At 44.5% G+C, this 22,040-nt stretch overlaps 1 protein-coding gene across 10 annotated transcripts in view; it reads right to left on the reverse strand.

The window, feature by feature from the left end:
* Nucleotides 1-22,040, reverse strand: part of MBNL1 (muscleblind like splicing regulator 1) — a 204,671-nt gene that overhangs the window by 99,038 nt on the left and 83,593 nt on the right. The gene's annotated exons all lie outside the window — the stretch shown is intronic.

Genomic DNA, 22,040 nt, shown 5'->3' on the forward strand with positions numbered 1-22,040 from the left:
TTCTTCCTCTGGTTTCATAATGAGGGCTCTGGATGCAATAAGTAGCACTTTGTTTGCCGACTGAAAACACAGGGGCCAAAAGCATATTCATTCTTTATTATGTGCAGAATGCGCCACCTGAATCCAAAATTTGTGCTTCAGTGTAATGTGAACAAATTAGAACTGCATGTTTCCCTCCTATAACAGTCTGTTTTGAAAACGCAGGTTTTATTAAGAGGGAAAAGGTGAAGAGTGGGCAAGAGTCAATAGGGAACAGGAAAATCGGCATGAAAAGGGATTGAAGTAGCATTACATTATGCCATTAATACAGTGCTGTATCCCCATTAAAACCCAGCAATTCCCTCTTCCCCTCTACAAGAGAGACATAATTGTGGGTAGTGGTTAGAGTGTCAGACTAGAACCCACGAGCCCCACAGTGCAATCCTAAATAGAGTTATATTTCAAAATCCATTGCCTTTCACGCACTTAGAAGGGTTAGCTCTGCCTAGGACTGCCCTGTCAGGTATGAATCTCCACCAGGCCATGATGGAAGCTCATTGGGTGACCTTGGGCAGGTCGTTCTCTCTCAACATAATATACTTCACAGGGTGTTTTTAAGAATAAAATGGAGGAGAGGAAAATAGTGCTGCAAGCTGTTTGGATTCCCCCTTGCAATGCAAACCAGAGGAGAAATATCTAAACAAACAAACAAACAAACAAACAAACAAACAAACAAATAAATAAATAAGATCTTCCATTTGTTTACCAAAGTCCCATTTGCTACAATCAAGCTTCCACAGCAAGCTTCTGGGAGACATTCGAACCTGGGTCTCCCAGATCCTACTCTAACACTGTAACCATTATACCACACTGGCTTGAAAAGATGGTTTGAAAAGGCTTGAAAAGATGGCATAATAATCTGGAAAGCTCTAGATGACAACGGTTTGGCAGTACCATCTGAATTTTCTGCAATAACCATATGAAGGAATAATGGCAATTTGTGATAAATTGGCTGTTGTGGAATCAGCCTGACAGCCAGAAGAAAATGCAAGCCAAGCTTTCTAAACACAGAATTATCTCAGCACGTTATACTTAACTGTACGGCTATCTATATGTGTATCTTTTAAATGTGCATAAGTTGGGAAGTATGGTTGTAAAGCTTTTAGCTGCAACTTCTACCATCAAATTTTTCACAACTAAAGGCTACAGCCAGACTGCGGTTCTGACAACTTCCACATAATCTCCTGTAGTAAGAAGCTTGTCCCCTTCCCTTCTATATTTCAGCATCTCAAAACAGCCTGCCCAGGAACAAGTGTTGTCTTTATCAAATGGGAATGTGCATGTGAGAGCCAGCATGGTGCAGTGGTTAAGAGTGGCAGACTCTAATCTGGACAACCAGGATTGATTCCCCACTCCTCTACATGAAGCCTGCTGGATGACCTTGGACCAGTCAGTTCTCTCAGAACACTCTCAACCCACATGGAGGCAGGCAATGACAAACCACCTCTGAACGCCTCTTGCCTTGAAATCCCTACGGGGTCACCATACATCAGCTGTGACTTGATGGCACACACACACACAGAGACAATGTACTTGTAAGAGCAAACCATCACCAATTAATCATCACAGACAGAAATGCCCACATTTGAACCTACTTGAGTAATTTATCAAAAATCCAACACAATGCAGTTCTGGATACATGGAAGATTCTCTATGAAGCCCTGGACCAACTTGAGCCAGAAGACATTTCCCTTCTGCTCAGCTCCGCAGTTACACTGTTTTTACAGAGCCACGGCTTTGTTTTTAGTCCAGAAATAATGAATCACCTCTTTGCTGAACATGTGGATATAATAGAGAAAAATACGGGTAAACAGATGACAGCAGAACACCAACAACATTAAACCATACTGTTGATTCCAATCCTGATACTTTTTTGATAAAACATAGGGGCTTTCATCCCCCCTCCTGAATGACACATATCATACCGAGAGCCCATTCCTGAGAGCAGGGAAAGCGGCATCCCGGGACACGTTCCCAGGGCAAAAGAGATTTGAAAGCTGCCTAAAGGCAACTCCGCACCCCAGAACACCCTGGGAACACCTCCTGGGACACCGGCACAGAGATTTGCACTGGGAGAATGCTAGTGGATGTCCCTGCCACTGCCCAAGCCCCATGTTGCAGCGTGACATCCCAGTGCTGGCAGGGATGCTCTCCACAGTGGCATAAGTGCCCATTATCCCAGGATAACCAGGCACTTACACCACCATGGGGTCATGTTGGCTCCTGAGCCAACTCCCCCTGCCCTTCAAGAATGCACAGTAAGAGCTATACAGAATGTCACATTGAGGCAAGTTTTGTTGAAGTGCCCAAGATGGCTGCATCTTCTAGGGTTTTTACTTCCTCCCTAGAAATGTTTGCATTTTAGAATTCAAAGCCTTTAGTTTAAAGCCCACTCATTTATATGTTTATGCCCCTGTGAGTGTAATAGGACTGACTTATATTTGCCCAGGATTGCAGCTTTAGTGTTACTTTACACCACCTACTTTAAGTTTTGTTTTGGGGTGTGTGCGTTTTTGCTAACTGATTTATGCCCTCATTTAGTGCAATTATTGGCAGCATTACAGTTATATTTTCTACAGCATGAATAATTGAACATTGCCCATTGCAATCACGCAAAAAAAAATCAGATAAAACAGCAGGACGTGTGGGCTTCCTAGGGACAGCAATTTCATTTCATATCGCAGAAGATAGCAATATCTCATCATCTGGCCATCAATATATGTCTTCATCAAATAATGAACTTGATATTTTTTAAAAAAACTAGTGAGAAGACTTTTTTAAAAAAATTGGCAAATTAGTCAGACCAATTCATCAGAGTGTCTATTCTGGCATCCCATTTTCTCTGCAGTAATTATGAATCTGATGTAGCTGTGAGTTTTATATTTTCTAATTATTTTTGTGCATTCGTTCATGTCTACTATAGCCATAAAGTAGGCTCCTTAAAGACATCTCAACTTGTTATAATATCCTACAAATAGAACTCCTACAACTTTACTTTTTACTGCTGTAGCTTTTTCTAGGCTAAGTATGTCCGATTTCTGAAAAGCACAAGGGGCTACTGTTCTGAGATACTGATGGTTGTTTTTTTTTTTTTAATACCGTGATACTTTTAACCCAGCTATTCTTGTATAGCCACGGGGTCTCTGAAGAGCATGCAGTGTGCCACACAAGCAGAAGTTATCCTATTCAATTTTATGCTTGTGAATGCTCTATGTATGTCAAGAGAAATGGTCACCTCTGTATCAATCAACCTGACAGTTTAAACATCAGCTTTGGCCATGTCATAAATTTAAAAGCAATGGCCTGTTTCCTGACAGGTCATCCAAGTGTTCAAAAACAGCACAGGGAGAGTTTCATATCAAACACTTAATACTCTTCCGTTTTTCCCAAGCTAAAATGGAAAGCTTGAGATTGGCACCTCTGAATTTCAAAGCGATTGACTTAATTACTCTCAGCAATGTCACATGGGAGGGGTGGAATCCTGTTCCTCTTTAAGAATCATCTTTTGGAGCATGTTCTACATTGGCTTATACTGGTCAGAGGGTTAGTGGTCCAGTTAAAGTTAGCCTATAACCATCAGACACAAGTTTTCCATGCATGGCCCAATAATATCATTCGGACCAGTAATGGGCTAGAGACCCTCTTGCTGCATATCCTACCTGCTCCTTTGTGGTGGTGTAGTGGTTAACAGCAGTGGTTTGGAGTGGTGGACTCTAATCTGGTGAACTGGGTTTGTTTCTCCACTCCTCCACACGAAGCCAGCTGGGTGCCATTGGGCAAGTCACAGCTCCCTTAGAGCTCTCTCAGCCCCACCTACCTAACAGGGTGTCTGTTACGGGGAGGGAAGGTGACTGTAAGCCGGTTTGATTCTTCCTTAAGTGATAGAGAAAGTTGGCATATAAAATCCAACTATTCTTCTTATTATTATTCTAATTTGAAGATGTTGTATCCTGCTTTCCTCCAAGCCTGTAAGTGTATATTAGGAAGCCAGATTTGTTATTTTGTTGCACCTGCTTATTCTTTGTCTTATGCTTAAGACTGAACCTCTTCTTTAATCTTTTAAAATCTTTTAAATAAAGCCTGCAGCTTTTGTTGGTGTGTTATGCTGCGTGTGTAAGAGTCCAAACCCAGTATCAGTCAAACTATCAGAAGGAGATTTGCTCCAGGGTCCCAGGTTTGGGGACGGGGAAATCAAGTCATTCTTGCAAAGACGCAGTGGGTCAGAAAACCTCCGTCTTTGACAACATAGTCACTGAAAATTGCATGGAACTTTCTTTGACGTTTATGTGAATAGGGCAACCCCTCACAAAGCATTATCTCTCCTCTTTCTTTCCCTCTGTGTGTGTATGTGTGTGTTTGGAACGGGCAAATACAAGTGAGATCTATTGTACATCATGATAAAGGATTTGTGTTTTTAATCACAGAGTTTCCAGCAATTCCTAGTGCTACCTTATGTCAGTTCCGAGTTTTTACCAGAAATGACATAGTTCCGTGCCCAGCATCATGCCCTCCCCCATGTCCCAGCCCACAACCCTCCCATAGGTTTCCAGGCACTGCAAGAGTTTGGGCCGTGGTTATGCAGGCGCTATCTGGCAACCCTAACGCAGAAGTAAGTCCTGTTTCATTCAATGGGGCTCAGTACCAGGAAAGTGTCTGTAGGATTGCAGCCTTAGTCTTCTATTCACTGAGCTTACTTGACATCAGTTTCATATGAGATTTTTATTGCATCACTTCTAAGTTTATATAGAATATGTCCCCCTTTTACCAGTATCACAGGTAACTCTGTCAATTACTCAACCCCATATTGATCAGGAAAAACATCGCCCTGGATGTAAGAAATGTTATCTAGTTACAGTTTGGCCAATTTCCCAGCAGTCTTGCATACTGTTGAACATTTTGATAACAACAGCTGACTATTACGCATTAATAAAAACACCAGGAGATTATTCAGACTTCTGTATTTGTCAATTAAGGAAAAAAATGAAATCATGACATCAGTTAGTAGCTATCTCAATTAAACTATCTAAACCGTACTCAAAGCATGTAACTAATAACAACTTTAATAGTAACAACAGTCCCTTGCCTGCTTAAGTAAAAGCACATGGTGAATTTGATAACATTTGCCATTAAAGCATCATACAGTAGAGACCAGCATGAGACAGTGAACAAAGAAACAATGTGAATTGTTTGGTCAGCTGGAGGTAATGGGCAGCCCTCTTTTACCAACAAATCTAAGCACTGTTGATAGTTTGGCTATAAATTAGCCAACCCATTTAATGGTCCAGTAGTCAGCTGTTTGTGCTCTTGTTGTAGTTGATGCTTTTAATTTACCAATCTTTTCCCCCTTCTTTGAAAGATAATTTTTACCTCTGTAACTGGACTGTGGAAAACTAATGGGTAAGTGAACGCTGAAAAAGTAACAGATGTTCCTTGAGCTTATGCAGGCTTAGTCCTTGCTGTTCCTCAGAACTTCAATAAAGAAAGACACATATTCTAGTTGACAAGTCAACAACCTGGCAAGTATTCTGTGCTGTGATAGCAAAGTAGCGTTTCCATTAGCTCCTTCTCATTATTTTGTCAGTCCCTGTGAATGCCAAAGACTTTGTATCTGCAAACTCGGCCTAGCTGAATTTTGATTTGATCACATTGGCCTGTGCAATACCCATTGTATTTCCAACAGCAGGTCCATAAACATCTCCTACAGCAGCAATATGTCATCAGAACATCACTGTTATACTTTTTGTATTTTGAAATTGTGTAAGGATAATGCAGCATCATACAGTGGACCATTAGGGAGAATAAAATGACTTTCTAAGTGTGAAGTTACACCCTCCTTAAGCCTGTTCATTTCAGTGGCATTAGAAGGGTATAACTTTTTAGGACTGCACTGTAACCGTGCAATCCTGAAGGAGGGGCAAAACGCCCGTAGGAGCCAGTGTGACCCCTATGCCGGCATCCGTGCTACTTGTGAAAACTGGCACAGACGTTGGCACAAGGTGACTTATGTTGGCCCCCTTGGACCGCAGCGGGAGCACAGCTCTTGGGATGCCGGCGCAGCCTCCCACCAGCATTTTCCCAGCATATCTCCCCACGCCGGCATCATGGGAGGTGTTCCTTGGAGCAGAGCTGCCTTTAGTCAGCTTCCTAACCCCTTTTGGCCCAGGAACAGCTCCTCACGCCATGGCGTTGCTACGCCAGCTATTTTGCTGGCATAACCTCGCTAAAGTGAATAGGGCTCCCCCACCCCCCGAGTTTTCTTTTTAAGAGCTTTTTTTTCTTTAATTCCAGCTGGGAAGCCTCTGTGGAGGCCGCGTGGCTGCACCACTCCTTGTCGCTTCCTAACTGCCCCCCCCTTTAGGAATGGGCTGTAGACAACGAATATAGTTGTATTTGGAATCCTTACAACAACTGATTAAATTTACTTCTGTCTGCGTGACCCAAGTTCCTCCACATAGACAGAAGTGAATGGGTGTGCACAACAGCCCTGCAAAACTGTAGCTGGTTGGTTCTTAACTTGATGCATGGTTTCTTCCTTGGGTATAATCCCTGATCTGCGCACACAACCAGACTGACTGTGCACACAACCATTGTTAAAGGTAAAGATGAGTACATGCAAAGAAACAGAGAATGGGAAAAGGTTTTCATTCGTGATTCTCAGTTGCTAGATTCTATACTACACTACTTTACATGCATTCCCAAACTTCAGCTTTTAAAGGTATCTGAATAATTTAGCATGCGCTATTACAGTTGCTATTACATAGCCATGATATTTGAAAGGTTAAAAAAAAAAAACAGCTAGGCAATTAATACATGAATGGATCAATTTGATATATTTGCCTATAAGTAAGAACTTGTTTCCCATTTTTAACTACTATATGTCACGTGATGCAGAAGAATTTATTTTGAATGCTAGGAATCTCTGAGATGTTACAACCAACAATTTTTGTGCACGGTTTGGGGAGAAGTTTAATTGCTTCTACTTCCCCCTACCTTTACTCTGGAACTGTTCCCAGTCTCTGCAGGACAGCTGTAATGTTTCATGCTTAATAATAATCCCAATATAACAAGGCAAGAGCCGAATCAGATCATGCCAAACATTCCCCCTGACAGGAGCCCCAAATCCCCCACCCACCCCAAAAACGCTGCTCCTCAAAACCAGGATATCCCCACAAGCAGCATGAGATGCAATCTCATATCCACCTACAAACATTACAGCTGTTCACACATGCAAGCTGCATGAACAGGAATGGCTTCATGTTGCAGCCAAAATAAAAGATCACGTCCATCTGATTTTTCAAAATAAATTAGCTATGTAGGTAGGGATCATCATTCAAATTTGACATGTATGCTTCTGATCTTAGACATTAGAATAACTACATTCACAAGCCCAAAAGGAAAACCTAAAAACATTAGTACACTTCATTTTGATGGAAACTGATTGACAGAGCAACCAGTCTGTCAAAAAGTCCCAAAATCACTCTAATATGCCAGACAGCCTTTCAAAAGACATCATTTGACTTTTTGATGACTCAGAAAATTAATCTCCTTAACTGTTTGCATCTTTTAAATTATATGTTGTTTCAGTAAACAATTTTCTGTGGTATAACTAAACTCACAGCTGTGTTTGCCTACATTTCTAGTAAGCCTATGAAAATGCCTTTTTTGTAAAAAGAGTAATTTGAAGGCAGCTCTTGGGATAATTCTCTGTAATCAGCTGTATGTTGGATCCCTGAGCTCAGAATGTGCTGAACAAAAACTATTTCAGCAGATATTCATCTGCAGTTGTTTCTTCATTAACAAAAATTATTTATGAAACCGAACTTTCCTCTAACATAAGTCAGCGAAAGGCTGCCAGTATTAAATAATAGTAAAAGCAGCTTAAGAGTTCACTTACTCTTCACTGCATAGACCACAAAAACATGTTGCTTAGAAAAGAGCCTTCAACATGCCAGGTGAATATCACCACCAAAATAGACACCCACACTAGTAATATGAAATTCTCTCTTTGTTACCCTGCAGCTAGAGTTTGTAAAACTCGCTGGGCATTTGACATCCTCAGTTCATTGTACAAAGCAATGCAGCAATTCGAGTATGGCAACAGATTATTCAAAAGTTCTCTCACTAGCTTTTATGGAATACTAAATGTCCTCTGGGAAGCTTATATGTTTGCCTTTAAGCTGTTATTCACATAGTAAAATCGTAACTGAGATGCATCAATGTATCTTATTCAAAAGTCACCCTGACCTATAAAAGTTGCTTATTCTAGGAATCACTCACCAATGTGAGGCAAGGGATGCTTTGCTACACTACATACACACAGTCGACAGAGGCCAACGGACTCTCTAAAGAGACATAGACACTAGATAGAATGCAAGATCTGTGGCCTCTCTTTCCCAAAATTTCACCTATCAATCAACACTCACCCAATGGGCACATTGCTCTTAAAATTACTATGTTCCTGGTAGTCTGAAGATCATTTCTTTGCACTCTAGGAAAGGAGCCTTGTTTCTTGGAAAGTCCTTCCAACTGGAAGAGAAAGAATGGAAGAGTCGGTCTAGCAGGTACCAGGCTTGCTACTATGGTGTTATGGCCTGGTTTGGCTGTCTGCTATAAGCATCTATAGGGTAAAATGTGCAATGTTAGTGATTGGGTATATAGCAACTATAATGTACAGATCTAGTCACTGTGCATCAATTACAAGGATTTTTTAAAAAAACATACACACATGCACAAAGAGATTCAAAGAACTCTGTGGAGCAAAGCAGAGAATTGGTTGTGTGGCTTTGGCCCGCCAGAGAAGCTCATGTAGTACAGTTCATTTGGCCTTGAGGTGAATGAATACTCACAATTTATTTGTGATATATACAGATTCAACCTATCCATGATTTCCCAAAGAAAGTAGCTGAAAATAAATAAGCACAACAAGATGTCAAGGAAATCGCTCTTAACTACAGCTAGAATTGCATTTGTATGATACTGGAAGGCTCAATCCTTCCCTAGTCAACGAGAATGATTATTAAAAATGTGGGATAACATGAAAGTTGTAAAGTTAACAGTTCTACAGCAATTGAGAGATATAAGATAAGTAGATGAAAGTTGACCTGGTATATAGAAAGAACATTGACCACTTAATGGTGTGGGAAGTTTAAACTAGGCAAAGCAAAAAAATGTTCAATGATAAATAGTAATAACCAGATATATGAATGTGTCACAATACTATTGATCCTGCTCATTTTGAAAATCTTGGTGTGTTGACAACTTGTATTAGTATCTTCATGGGAGCCAGAAGAGTAAATTCAGAGTTCAGTTTTTTAAATATTTTTTAATAATAATATACTTTGAACATTCTGATGAGTTGATTTAATTGGTACACTAGTATTTAAGCAGGAATTTTGGTGCAACGACTCAGTATTGTCTAGAAAAATATGTGTCAGTACATTATGTTGTTTCAGAGAATTGTTTCTTCATTTGTAGTAACATTGATGTGCCAGGTTTACTGGAATTGCTGAGTACTTTGGATGAATGTTGTATAATATTGTCTGGTATTTATATCTTTTTTCTTTATCCTAATTTTGTAATTCATTTATTTAAAAGTTAAAACATTAAAAAAAGATATCACAGGAATCACTATTAGAAACTGTGTGAAGTTGTTGAACATATTACAGAGGAATACACTCCACCCGCTTTTAGAACTTGCAAAAATTCCTCTCACTTAGGCAGTTACACCACAACATTGCTCGATGCAGATGGCATTGCTCAGCTGGAAGGATCAACTGTTCTTTTTGTGTAAAGGCAGGCTCTCGCAGAGCGGGAATGGCTAAAATAATCACTTTTATCAGCTGTGTAACAACAGTGCCAACCCTGGGTTTCCACAGTTTAAGGCTTTAATCGGATGAAACTGTACATTATATTTTTGGATGTGCTCATTGTGGTTGCTATTTTCTCAAGACATACAAGACAGCTCCAGCCATGGACATACTGATGGCAACTCTCTCTTTTAGCCTTTACCTCACGAGGCCAACTGAAATGGTTTCCTCAGGAGATTAACTGGGGCAGGCAGCCACCTCCCATCCTGCCTACTTGTCGCCATTTCCTGTCCTCTAGTGCTGTGTCTTCCTGCTCACCTCTGTCTCTACCATAACTGCGAACCCGGCCTCCTTCCGGGAGCCAAAGCACCAACCCTCCTTGTCTTCTCTTCTCCTGCCCTTTTAGAAATACAGCAAGACAAGCCACAAATGCCCCACAGAGCTTCCCAAACAGAAATTCCTTCCTCTCATGAGAGTTCAACCATTCTTTATGTTGCCTAAACACAGATTTCCATCATGTGCATTTATTCCTGTCATTATGGATGCCAAGAAGATTGCTCGTACACTTGGAATATCTTTCAAATAAATGAAAACATAACCAGGCTGCATGTAATGGAAGCTTTGGGTCATGTGCAAACTTCAATAAGGCAGATGGTAACGTCTTAATTACGCTCCTAAGCATCAAGGACTATCAGTAAATTAGCCATTTCCACATTTGCTCAAAATATAATAAGAACAACAACAATCACAGCAACAACAATATAAAATAATAATAATACCAAAAGTTAGACATTTATATAAAAATGACTGGAAATTCACTGTAGTGTAGTGGTTAAGAGCGGTGGTTTGGAGCGGTGGACTCTAATCTGGAGAACTGGGTTTGATTCCCCACTCCTACCCATGAAGCCAGCTGGGTGACCTTGGGGTAGTCACAGCTCTCTTAGAGCTCTCTCAGCCCCACCTACCTCACAGGGTGTCTGTTGTAGGGAGGGGAGGGGAAGGGAAGGTGATTGTAAGCCGGTTTGATTCTTCCTTAAGTGGTAGAGAAAGTCGGCATACAAAAACCAACACTTCTTCTTTTAATGTCAGCTACAGGAATCATTCAGCCAGATTCTAGGGCAGCAGTACTTTAGAGATCAACAAGATTTTGGAGGTATAAGCTTTCAAGAGCCAAAGCTCCCTTTGACTTTTGAAAGCTTACACCCCAAAAATCTTGCTGGTGTCTAAGGTGCTACTGGACTTGGGTTTAGCTGTTCCACTGCAGGCTAACGTGGCTACCCTCTGAAACAGGAGTAATTCAGTGTACCCTGTTGCAAAATTTAGACAGAACAGAGGTGTCAGGTAGTTATCTCGGTTTAGATGTTTCCTTTCGTTTCTCTGCTGAACCGTCCAGACTCAAGGACGGCTACACATACCAAAGCCTGGGAACGCCACTCCTGGGAAATAATGCTCTGTTTATGCTTTGTAATCTCCCGCCGTTTCTCTGCCTTATATTTCCAAATAACGGGCAAGACAAGCCATAGCTGTCATCTTGCTTTTCATGCATTGTATTGCCTATTTGACCAGTAAAGCCATCTGCTTGGAATCTGATTGTCTCTGTGGTGATGTCTGGTTCGATGGGTCAAGAGCTGACATTATGACAGCTATCTCTCTTCTCCATCGATTCTTTAGTCAGGCTGGAGCCCTGGAGGGTTCGCCTGCCACTCGGATGGAGCTAGGAGTGAACCGTGACAACTGCTTCCTGGAACCCTGGAGTCCTCCTCGGAGGATCCTACTCTCCTATGGGACATAGTAGCTGAACTCTTTAGAACTATTCTGAGGTTTGCCGCTTGAGTGGACTGATCCAGACGCAGTGGCAATCTCTAGTGAGAGTTCCCTGGATGTTAATGTCGGAGGATACTAATGCTGGTTTAGACCTCCAGGATTTTGATCAGTTGCTGGATGATGCCCGGCTGGCAACTGAGGACTTGCAAATACTAACCGGTTTATTGGATAAGCTTATTGCCCGTGAGACTCTCTCATCCACGGCTCTAAGGCGTCCTGTCGCCTTGGGGGAAGGTACCATGGAGGGAGCCGCACCGGCAGGTTTTTCTTTGGTACCCAATGCAGCTGACTGTCAAGCTGAAGCCAAGAGGATCGCTATCCAGACAGCCCTCCTCTTTGCGGATTGTACAAAGGATACCACGATAGCCACCTTGGCTCAACGCTTGACCCCGACGTTCGGGGCCGATGCACCCACGATTGCGGTCCGAGTGCAACCATTGTTAGGTGGGGAGCCCAACCCCCTACTCACGCTCCTGGAAACGGAACTTTTACCGCACATTACCGCAGCTGCCGCTCTGAGACTTGAAAGCGCACAGGCTCTCGCGGATAGGGAAGCTGCTGAAGCGGCTAAGGCGGAAGCCGAGGCTCAAGCCGCAAGGGACAAAGAGCAGCAGTTGGCTGCGGATCGGGCGCGGACAGGCGGCCGCCCCAAAGACTCCGGACGGAGCGGTCCTCCATTGGGTCTGTCGTTTTCCCCGGTATTTGCCCCGTCGCACACGACCCAACGCGCACGCCGCCTCGCAGAACGACGCCAAGACTCCGAGGAGTCTGAGGAAGAGGACTTGTATGGGGACAGTTCTCAATGGGCCACAAGTTTTAGGACAAGCAAACCTCATCGTACAGGTGGCCCGGGTGAGGACGTTCACCTGTTACGAGCTCAGAATCGAGAGCTATCTGGCCGTGTAGAACAACTCCAGGAGCTAATGGAACGCTTGCTTCAGGACAACAGGCAGTTACAGCAGGCCCTGACAACCCCGGCAAAACCCGTTCCACAGGGGGCCGCAGTACCGGTTCAGCAGGGAGTGCCAGCCCAGCCACCCGCTAATGTGCCTGTTCAACCCCTGGTTCCCGGAGGTCCCGTCTTACCTGCACCCAGGGCACCCGTGCAACCAGGCCAATCCATGCCCGGTCCTTGGAAACAACTCAAATTGAAAACTACTTACGATGGATCTCTCGAAACCCTGCCCTGTTTCTTGCATCAGGTAGACAGCTATATGCGAGAACAAGGACAGTTCTTCCCTACAGAGGACAGCCGGGTTCGCTATGTGGCTTCCCTTTTGACAGGTAAAGCAGCCGACTGGATGGTCCTCCAGTTCGACACCCGATCCCGCTCTATCCGTTCCCTCAACAATTTCATGACTGCCTTACGGAGGAGGTTTGAAGATCCCTTTCTGGGGGAACGAGCCAAAGCGGAGCTTCTACAACTAAGACAAGGCTCTACTCCAGTTCAAGAGTTTGCCGATGAATTCCAGAGACTAGCAAGCAGAATTGTGGGCTGGCCCGAAGCCACCCTAATTCACCATTTCAGGGAAGCCTTACACCCTGACATTCTGAACTGGTCGTATATGCGGGGTGATCCCGACACCCTCAAGGATTGGATTCTATTAGCCGAGGAGGTGGAAAGCCGCCGGCGCTTTATTTCCCTTGTCCGCCAAAGAAACAAGGAGAAAAGCGTCCAAAAACCCCAGCCCAAGGCACCGCTCCCCAATCCACGGAAGACAGCGCGTCCACCCCAGGATCGCGAAACACGGTTTCAAAGAGGAGCTTGCCTCACTTGTGGGGAACTGGGCCACTTTGAGGCAGTCTGCCCACATCGCCCTGAACTCTTTCGCCCCAGCATGGCAGCCCGAGATCGAGGACGACCTCAACGCAGAGGCACCGCGGCCACCCGCAGCTCAGCGCCGGGAAGACCCACACCCTCTGCACTTCACATTGAGGACTCATCTAATCTTCCTACATCGAGTGACCCCGCCGGGTCCCGGATTACAAATGCCCCATTGGGGGACAACTCTCCTTCTTCTGACGAAGAGAACCCATGGAATCCTCCAGCTTTGAACCTGGAAACCCCCCTTGATTTGTCAAAAAACGGCTCCGGTCTGTGGTGAGTGGAGCATCTCCACAGACCCCTGCAGAATCTCCTGCTAAACCGAAAGCTCCCACCAAGGTGAAGGAAGTGGAAACCACCGTTTATGTGGACGCAGTTTTACAACACTATAAAGGTGGTCCCCAACTACCCGTTAAGGCACTCATTGACTCCGGTTGCGGTCGCACTCTAATCAATGAGGCCACATTTGCAGCACTCAAAGTCAAGTCCGAGGCTTTACCAGCCCCCGTCCAATTTGCCCAAATGGACGGAAGCCATTTCAAGGGGGGCCCAGTTGATCATCGCACTACAGGGGTGGCGATGGGTATTGGCTCCCACTGGGAGCAAATAGACTTTACCATAGCCCCTATCCGATTTGAAGTGGTCCTGGGAATTAACTGGATTAAAGGTCATAGTCCCAGTATAGACTGGGAGACGAACACTATCTCCTTTGCCAACCCCAAATGCGATCAGCACCGACAGCAAGTTGCGGTGCTGTCTCCACCCGCTCCAGCATTAACCTCCGATGTCCCATCACCGCCGTCCCTACCTGATGTATACCAGGACTTTGCAGATGTCTTTAACATTAAAGAATGTGATGCCTTACCCCCCCACCGGGCCACTGACTGTGCAATTGAGGTGGTGAAGGACTGCACATTAACCAAGAGTAAGATTTACCCTATGAGCGCTTCCGAGCGCACTGTACTACGGGACTTTTTGGACAAAAACCTTGCCAGAGGGTTCATTCGCCCATCGAATGCTCCCAACTCAGCCCCCGCATTTTTCGTCCAAAAAAAGGAGGGCGACCTGCGCCTATGCATCGACTTCCGAAAGCTCAATGCAGTTACCCAAGCCAACGCCTACCCTATACCGCTGATTTCAGATATTTTGGGACAATTGCAGGAGGGACGTATATTCTCCAAATTGGACTTAGTAGAAGCCTACTACCGCGTCCGTATCCACGAGGGAGACGAACCCCTTACTGCCTTCTCTAGCTGTTTTGGAATGTTTGAATTCCTTGTGATGCCTTTCGGGTTAAAAGGAGTCCCGGGGGTCTTCATGCAACTCATCAACGAAATCCTCCACGATTTACTGTACCGCGGGGTGGCAGTTTATTTAGATGACATTCTTATTTATTCAAAAACCATGGATGAGCATGTCACTCTGGTCCGAGAAGTTCTGCAGCGCCTGCGCAGTCACCAACTCTTTGCAAAGTTGGCTAAATGCGAATTTCATCAGAGCAAAATAACGTTCTTGGGATATATAATCTCCCACCATGGCCTTAGCATAGACCCGGCCAAGGTCCAATCTGTCCTCGATTGGACCCCTCCCTCCAACCGCAAACAAGTACAACAGTTTCTAGGTTTTGCTAATTTCTATCGCGGGTTCATCCCTAACTTCGCCCAAGTGGCGCTGCCCATCACCGACCTGCTGAAAACAAAGGGTAAAGGAATCTCGGCTACATTACCCTCCGCTAAGATACTGTGGACTGATCAATGCCAGGCCGCTTTTGTAGCCCTCAAACGCCTTTTCACTTCGGAGCCCGTGCTACGGCACCCAGACCCGAATCAAATGTTCATTGTGCAAGTGGATGCCTCCGACGTGGCTATGGGAGGGGCCCTTCTCCAAAGAGGACCAAATGGTCTCCTTCACCCCTGCGCTTACTTCTCAAAGAAGTTTGCGCACTCCCAATTGAACTGGCCCATTTGGGAGAAAGAAGCATCAGCCGTTCACCATGCACTTACTCTGTGGCGACAATTCCTGGAGGGGTCTAAAGTACCCTTTGAAGTCTGGACCGACCACAAAAATCTAGCTGCCCTCACGGGGACCCATAAATTGTCCGCGAAACAACAGCGTTGGGTGGATTTCTTTGCTCAGTTTCGTTTTGTCCTGAAGCATGTCCCTGGAAAACAAAACGTTCTCGCGGATGCTCTCTCCAGACTGCCTCAATACCCGGTGAAACTCGATCGGCCAAAAGACTCTTTATTTACGCCCGCGCAAAGAGAAACCATACCCGTGCTGGCTGTACAAACCCGATCCCAAACACTGCCCCCACAACAGAAGCACGCAGTAACCAACGCACCAACTCCTCTGACCCAACCGGCCACCAAGCCGCCTACAGTCAGCGCACCGCCGCACGTAAGCGCTTCCCCCTCGTCGACCCCCATATCTGCTCCTACTTCCACCGTACAAAAGGGGGGGTTCCCGTCTCCGAGTCTTTCTTAAATTCCCTTCGGGCACAATGCCTTATGGAACGCTCTGCTCAAACCCTGCCTCCCGATGTAATCGAACAAGGAGGTTGCTGGTACAAAGACTCGAAACTATACGTGCCCAAAACGCTCCGAAAAGAAGTCTTACATTTGGCTCATGGAGTAAAAACAGCTGGACACTTTGGGTTCCTAAAGACCCTTCACCTGTTGCGCAGACAGTTCTGGTGGGGGGGAATGCGTTCTGACATTGACTCTTTTATTCGCAGCTGTCCTGTTTGCGCCACGGTCAAACGATCTCAAGGCAAACCCCCAGGACTACTGCAACCACTTGAAATACCCAGCAAACCCTGGGAAGTGATTGCTATGGATTTTATGACGGATCTCCCTCTCAGCGGGGGAAAAACTGTGTTATGGGTTATCACTGACTTATTTTCTAAGCAAATACATTTGGTTCCGTGTGCGGGGATCCCCTCCGCTCAGAAGTTGGCCCGCCTCTTCGTGTCACATGTCTTTAGACTACATCCGTTTCCGCGCAAGATAATCTGCGACCGCGGAAGTAGTTTCGTTGCTAAGTTTTGGAAAGCTTTTCTCAAATTGGTGGGGGTGGAGCAAGGGTTGTCTAGTGCATACCATCCCCAAACGGATGGTCAAACCGAACGTGTCAATGCTGTACTCGAATGTTATTTGCGCTGTTATGTCAATTACCACCAAGATGACTGGGTGGAACTGTTGCCTTTTGCAGAATATGCCTACAATAACGCTGTACATCAGTCCACAGGTTTCAGCCCGTTTTATGCGGTGTATGGACAGGACTTCGGTCCTATCACCCCGGTAGAAGGATCAGAGGGGGAGGGGGATGCCGACATTGCCTCTTGGGCACACACCCTCCGTACAACATGGCCCTGGCTGATTAGCAACCTGGACCGAGCCAAGCGCAAATACAAGGCGCAGGCTGACAAGCATCGTTCCCCCAGTAGGGACCTGTAAGTGGGTGACCTGGTATACCTTTCCACCAAGAACCTGCGCTCCACCCGTCCTTGCCATAAGCTCAGTGCTAAATACATTGGCCCATTTCCCATCACCCGCCTCATAAATCCTGTCACGGTGGAACTGTCTCTCCCCAAAACTCTGAGGCGTGTGCACCCCGTTTTCCATGTCAGCCTTCTAAAGCCCCATATTGCTTCCCCACAATGGCACCCGGAGCCGCCTCCTGAACAACCCATAATGGTGGGGGGGGGGAGGAACATTTCGAAGTCTCCAAAATCCTGGATTCCCGCATACACCATGGGGCCTTGCAATACCTGATCCGCTGGAAACACTTCCCCCCTACCTATGACGAGTGGGTTCGCGCACGGGATGTCTCCGCCCCCAAACTCGTCAACGCCTTTCACAATACCTACCCAGACAGACCAGCCCCCTTGCCAGATGGGAGGGGGACTTAAGGGGAGCAGGATGCCAGGATGTTATCTCGGTTTAGATGTTTCCTTTCGTTTCTCTGCTGAACCGTCCAGACTCAAGGACGGCTACACATACCAAAGCCTGGGAACGCCACTCCTGGGAAATAATGCTCTGTTTATGCTTTGTAATCTCCCGCCGTTTCTCTGCCTTATATTTCCAAATAACGGGCAAGACAAGCCATAGCTGTCATCTTGCTTTTCATGCACTGCATTGCCTATTTGACCAGTAAAGCCATCTGCTTGGAATCTGATTGTCTCTGTGGTGATTTCTGGTTCGATGGGTCAAGAGCTGACAAGAGGTGCCGTTGTCCCTATTACATATAATGCCAAAATCTGTCATTCTTTAGGCTTGCCATAATAATCACTAAACAGTGAGTGACACTCTTTAAAGAAAGTATCTTAAAGAAAGAGGGAGGTCAGATCGACACCTAAGTTGTCACCGGGAGAAAGGGGGAAATAATAATACCTGCATAAATTTCAAGTATTCAAAGCACTTCACATGTATTATCTCAGTATTTCTTACAATGACTCCATTGGTTACATCAATATGCTTATTCTTTATAAAGGATATGGCAGAAACACCTGAGGCTGAAATAATACTCCTTTTCCTACAGCAGTCTAATCAGCTCCTGGTTGAGGTGGAAGCTGAAGTGCAAACATTGACCATCAGCAGACAGCCACGGGGTTAAATCAGCTCACACCAGCACCTTATGAAAATTTAACAGAAATGTCATTTTCCCAACTTACAATACTGAGTGTAATATTACATATTTAATTCAAACAGACATATACACACAAAATTCCCTATAACATAGACTACAAAATTTTACACATGAAAATGGATACACCTCTGCATGAGGGGTTCTGGATGCAGTTTGACAATTTAGCAGCTTGGCAATTTAGCAGTTCTCACTCTGAGGAGGAGGGCATCTTGATCGTCAGTAGGAATCACCCGATGATCAAGATGCCCTCCGTCCTCAGCGTGGAAAGAACCTTCTCAGTAAGTAATCAAGGTTCCGTTCTCTCAGAAACCCAGACTTAAACAGCAATCAAGAACTCAACCAGAGATTCCTCAAGAGTAATCAACACCAAAGAGTAATCAAGACGAAAAAATGAGGGAAGCCACATACATATAATACATACACATGCACAATACACTTACACTACTGAAAGAACAGTGAGGAACAGCAATAAACTCAATCCGTGGATCCGTGACACAGAATTTTTTTAAGAGGAATTAAGTAATAATCAAAAAGTACCTCCCAACAGAGATGGGGTCGCTCAACCCATTCACCTCAGATTCCAGGTGAAACAAACTGAGATCTTTGACAATCAGCCGTCAAAAAGCTTCTTTTATTAAAGCTGAAATCTGAGGTCTCAGAGAACTCACATCACCATGGCATACCCAATGTCATTATCATGAGTGGTACCCTTGAATTTCCCCTCTTCTCATCCATCCATCCTAGCTTAACTTGTTGGTGAGCAATGGGGTGGCAAGAGGAGGTACCTCAGGGAAAGAAAAATACTTGCACCATCTCCTTCAGGTTCTTCCTCTTCTTCCCCCTCCCCCATCACCTGATAGTTACCGTATATACTCGCGTATAAGCCGAGTTTTTCAGCCCAAAAAATGGGCTGAAAAAGCCGAACTCGGCTTATACGCGGGTCAATACGGTAGAGGGGGGAGGGAGGAAGGAGGAGGGAGGGGAAACACCGCCACCGCCGGGCCCGCGCGCCTTTCCCCAGCCCAGAGCGGCCTTCAAAACACTCGTGCGGCCGCAGGGAGGCCGCCCCGCCCCCCCCCGGCCGGGCCCGTGCCGCTTCCCGCTGCCGGGAGCGGCCTGGGGCGGCCTCCTGCAGCTTCAGGGAGGCTGCCCTGGCCCCTGCCAGGCCGCACCACCACCTCCGCCGGGCCCGCGCCGCTTCCCGCTGCCGGGAGCGGCAGGAAGGCCGCCCCCGCCAGGCCCGCGCCACTTTTCGCCGCCAGGAGCTCGTCAGGTAAGCCTGCGGGGGAGGGGTTATAAGCCGACCCTCAGCTTATACGCGGGTGCCTAATTTTTCCCCATTTTTGGGGAGAAATTAGGCACCTCAGCTTATACGCGGGTCGGCTTATACACGGGTATATACGGTAATGTCAGGCTTTTTGGAAATGCCACTTAAATCCCTCCTTTTCAAGCTTATTGGGCTCACACATACTCTATGACAAAAATGTGCAAACACCACCAGCATCTCCAGTTTCAAGAATTTGTGGAATGCTATTGCTTTAGAATTGTGCAAATACCCCCAATCCTTAGAGAATGATAGCATATCCTCCATGCAGATTAATGTCTCTACACCTTTCTAAGCAATTATCACAGCTAGTGAAAAAGCCCGCAATTGTGTCGATACACACACACACAAAATCCACTCCTGCTTCCCCTCCCATACACACATACTGCCTGTCATTTCAGCACCTTCCTTACAAACTAAGATTTTTAAAAGCAAAACACAACTAATCAGCACTATGGAAGAGGTACATTTTCATGTCTAATGTCTCTATGTATCAACAAATTCAGGTGCGTATATTTGGGAAGTTAAACAAAGCCCTTCCTTGCCTAAACTCCTCCTGCCTTCTACATCCGTCCTTGAAAGCTTTCAAATTGCACTGTAAGAAGGAAGCAGCCAATAGCAAACACATCTTATTTGCATTTAATATTGAGGCTTTTAGGATCAAAGTTGAAGGTAAAAAAACAGGATATTTTTGAAAAGGGACATATTTTATGCTAGTTTCTTTTCATGCCTCAGTAAGAACTTACCACAGTTATTAATAATTCTAAGTTTTTGACACTACCATAATTTGGGTGGCATTAAATTACAGAGCTATTTTTGGGAACGGTCATTGGGACACGGTCTGGCTGCAACTGAACAAAGACTTAAGCATGTTGCTCAAAGGGTGCTTAACATTGGGGGCAGGGTTGCTCCCTCTTTCTTTTTTTTCCTTGCAAAGCAAACTCCACCCAGATGTCTAAAAATGCACATGTGTTAGGAATTTTACAATCAAGCCAACTTTCTGAACTGAAAACATATTGCTTCAATAACAACCAAAGGTTGCTACCTAACTATAAGTCACACACACTATACTGCCAAAGTAAATTGAAAGCAGCAGCTCCTTAGGAAACAGAACATCAGGAGACCAACAGGCATGGTCCCAAGCATTAAGAGTTGCTATTTTTGTAAAAAATGAAATAAAAAATATAAAAAAATCAGTGTTTTTGTGTCTATAGGAAAAGCCAAATAAATAACATTCATACATGCACAGGCATGGAAACTACATTGTTATATTGGACGTGCTGTAAAGTATATTTGAGCTCTGTAATTTTCAGCTACACCAACAGCATCTTTAACTTTTATGATAGCTTGCTTAGTCCCATTAAAGCCATTTCCGTTCACCCAGTAAAAATGACACAAGATTTACTCTTCACATTACACAGCCATATGTCCAAACAATAAAGGTCCATGGAACATTTGGAGAAGCAAATACCTTGCTGGTGCAAGTAAATTTGGCCACAGTACTAAATTCAGACAACTATGCAAGCCGTCACAAAATAACAATTGAAACAAAATAATTGTTATTTGTACCTTGCCTTGATTGTTCACATGTATCAAATAAGTATAATAAATAAATACATGAGTATTTTATATTCCCCTTTTACACATTAACTATTGGGGCATATTTCAACCAAAGTTAGGCCTTTTTAAAAGTCCCATTGGTTTCATTAGGAGATTGATAGGGTTGCCAGGTCCCTCTTCACCACCAGTGGGAGGTTTTTAGGGCAAAGTCCCTCCCCTCCCCAAATCCCACCCTCCTCAGGCCCCACCCAAAAAACCTCCCGCCGGTGGTGAAGAGGGACCTGGCAACCCTATTCTAAACCCATTAACTGCTTAGGATTGCGGTTAGGGTGCTTTTTTTATTTATTTTGCTTACGCATGTTCTCCAGACAATTGCCTTTTTCAAAAGTCAGAAGACAGTCAAAGAGTAATGTAGTGTTTTGTGTCCTATTCGGTTAGCAACCTGCTCACAATTTAGAAAGTTACAAATCTTTCAGCTGTCCCTATTTACATCAGGTTACATGGAAGGAAAAATAATTATTATTTGAGAACTGGCCTTCCTCTCTTTAAAAATCCTCTTCCTCTTTTTTAAAATCAATTTTACCTTTCCTTGGATCCAGGAATTAAAGCGAGACTTTCTGAATGGATTATCTCTCTTTTTTTTTAACTTCTTAACACTTCAGGATAGTCAAGCTCTGTTCTGCTTTACTGAGAGCGTTTCATTGTGGCTTGTTTTATGAACCACTTCTCTAAAACAAAAAATCCCCATTGCAAGAAATGAACAGTACTAGATAAAAATTTACCAAGCTCAAGAAAGGCCATGGACTCTGACCCTGAACATTTCCTATTTGAGTCTATGGAAAGTACCTGTTTCACATTCTAATTTAAACACTTTCTCAAGTTTCCCCATGTAATTGTGTTAGGTACAGAGAAAGATTTAAATCCACAGACAAAACTTTTCAGTCCCCTTTTTATTGTGCTATCCTACTGAAATCTAATACCAAAAGGAATTTAAACTGAAAATTAACAACCATTA

This window comes from Euleptes europaea, chromosome 5, assembly GCF_029931775.1.
Source record: "Euleptes europaea isolate rEulEur1 chromosome 5, rEulEur1.hap1, whole genome shotgun sequence".
NCBI lineage: Eukaryota > Metazoa > Chordata > Lepidosauria > Squamata > Sphaerodactylidae > Euleptes > Euleptes europaea.